This window comes from Empidonax traillii, unplaced genomic scaffold, assembly GCF_003031625.1.
Source record: "Empidonax traillii isolate 1590-97213 ecotype Southwest subspecies unplaced genomic scaffold, ASM303162v1 scaffold2434:size24548, whole genome shotgun sequence".
Lineage (NCBI taxonomy): Eukaryota > Metazoa > Chordata > Aves > Passeriformes > Tyrannidae > Empidonax > Empidonax traillii.
The window spans coordinates 6,791-9,112 of NW_020957627.1; the positions used below are offsets into that span (position 1 = coordinate 6,791).

The window sequence follows — 2,322 nt, forward strand, 5'->3', positions numbered from 1 at the left end:
TTATGTATTTTATAAATTTCTATATTTTCTCTCTCTCCTATATTTTCTCTATTTTCTCTTTACAGGGTCCACTTTTCCCTCCAGGCCGGGGTCAATTCCTGGGGGTCCCGGCCCAGCCCCTCCCACCCCCCCCAAAATTAACAGAGACCCCCCAAAATTAACAGAGACCCCCCAAAATTAACAGAGAGACCCCCCAAATCATCCCCAGGGCTTTGGAGACCCCCAAACTGTCCCCCCCACCACGAGATCCCCTCGTGGATTCTCCAGATCCTGTTCCAGACCCTGTGGATTCTCCAGACCCTTTCCCAGATCCTGTTGCTGTTCCAGAACCTGCTCCAGAGCCTGGGGATTCTCCAGAGCCTCTTCCAGATCCATGGACGCTCCAGACCCTGTTCCAGATCCCATGGATGCTCCAGATCCTGTTCCAGAGCCTGTGGATTCTCCAGACCCTGTTCCCAGATCCATGGATTCTCCAGAGCCTGTCCCAGGATGCTCCAGACCCCGTTCCACACCTTGAGGATGCTCCAGAGCCTGATCCAGACCCATGGATGCTCCAGAGCCTCTTCCAGAACCTGTGGATGCTCCAGACCCTGTTCCAGATCCCATGGATGCTCCAGAGCCTGTCCCGGAGCCCGTGGATGCTCCAGAGCCTGTCCCAGAGCCTTTCCCAGACCTGTAGATGCTCCAGAACCCACTCCAGAGCCTGGGGATGCTCCAGAGCCTGTGGATTCTCCAGAGCCTGTCCCAGAGCCTTTCCCAGACCTGTAGATGCTCCAGAACCCGCTCCAGAGCCCGGGGATGCTCCAGAGCCTTTTCCAGATCCCATGGCCACTCCAGACCCTGTGGATTCTCCAGAGCCTGTTCCAGACCCTGTGGATGCTCCAGACCCCATTCCACACCTTGAGGATGCTCCAGAGCCTGATCCAGACCCATGGATGTTCCAGAGCCCTTTCCTGAGGCTGTGGGTGCTCCAGACCCTGTTCCAGACCCTGAGGATGCTCCAGACCCAGTTCCAGAGCCTGGGGGAACTCCAGAGCCTTTTCCAGACCCTGTGGATGCTCCAGACCCAGTTCCAGAGCCTGTTGCTATTCCAGAACCTGCTCCAGATCCTTTGGCCACTCCAGACCCCGTTCCAGACCTTGAGGATGTTCCAGACCCTGTGGATGCTCCAGACCCTGTGTGATCCCTTGGATTTTCCGGGAAATTCCCACTCTGCCCCTCCCAGAGCTGCTCTGGGCGTCCCCCTGGGAAGCTCCTGGACCCTTTCCCTCCCCCTGGATCCTCCTGGAAAAAGGTCCTGGACCCCTTCCCTCCCCCTGGATCCTCCTGGAAAACTCCTGGAAGGTCCTGAACCCTTTTCCACCCTCTGGCTCCTCCTGGAAAAAGGTCCTGGAGCAATTCCTTCCCCTTGGATCCTCCTAGAAAGCTCCTGGATAAAGGTCCTGGACCCCTTCCCTCCCTCTGGATCCTCCTGGAAAAAAAGTCCTGGAGCAATTCCCTCCCCTTGGATCCTCCTGGAAAAAAGTCCTGGACCCCTTCCCTCCTCCTGGATCATCCTGGAAAACTCCTGGAAGAAGGTCCTGGACCAATTCCCTCCCCCCTGGATCCTCCTGGAAAGCTCCTGGATCCTCCTCCCGAGGAGCTCCCAAGGATGGGTGGGGCACAGGTGGGCTCCAATCCCGAAGGGAGATGATCCCAAAAGGAGATCATCCCAAAAGATGATCCCAAAAGGAAATCCCAAAAGCAGATCCCAAAAGGAGCCCGGGAAGGGGGGGATGTGACGGAGGAGCCTCCCAGAAAACGGGGATGCACAAAACCCCTCCCTCTGCAAAAACCCTTTCTTTCCCTCTCACACACAAACCACCACCCCCCTCCCCCCCACTGGGAGAGATTCCAGAGGGAATCTCCCGGGAAAAGCCCCCAAAACAAAAGGGCCCCGAGCCCGGCGCTCATCTCTGCCGGGACTCGAACCCGGAACCTCTGGATTAGAAGTCCAGCGCGCTCGTCCATTGCGCCACAGAGACCTCACCGGGAGCTGAGCGGCGGCTGCGCCACCAAACCCCCCCTGAACCCCCCCTGAACCCCCCCCGGGGGTCCTCTGATCCATCCTCATCCTCCTGGATCTGTCACAACCCCCCCCGAACCCCCCCGGGGTCCCTCTGATCCATCCTCATCCTCAGACTCCTCCTGGATCCGTCACAAATCCCCCCTCGGGGTCCTCCCATCCATCCTCATCCTCAGATTCCTTCTGGATCCATCACAACCCCCCCCTGAGCCCCCCCCGGGGTCCCTCCATCCATCCCCATCCCCCTCCTGGCTCCG

General features: G+C 58.5%; 1 non-coding gene across 1 annotated transcript; it reads right to left on the reverse strand.

The window, feature by feature from the left end:
- Window positions 1-1,950: 1,950 nt before the first annotated feature.
- On the reverse strand, window positions 1,951-2,024 carry TRNAR-UCU. The gene has a single exon. It is a non-coding gene; the product is annotated as a tRNA-Arg (tRNA).
- Window positions 2,025-2,322: the final 298 nt, after the last annotated feature.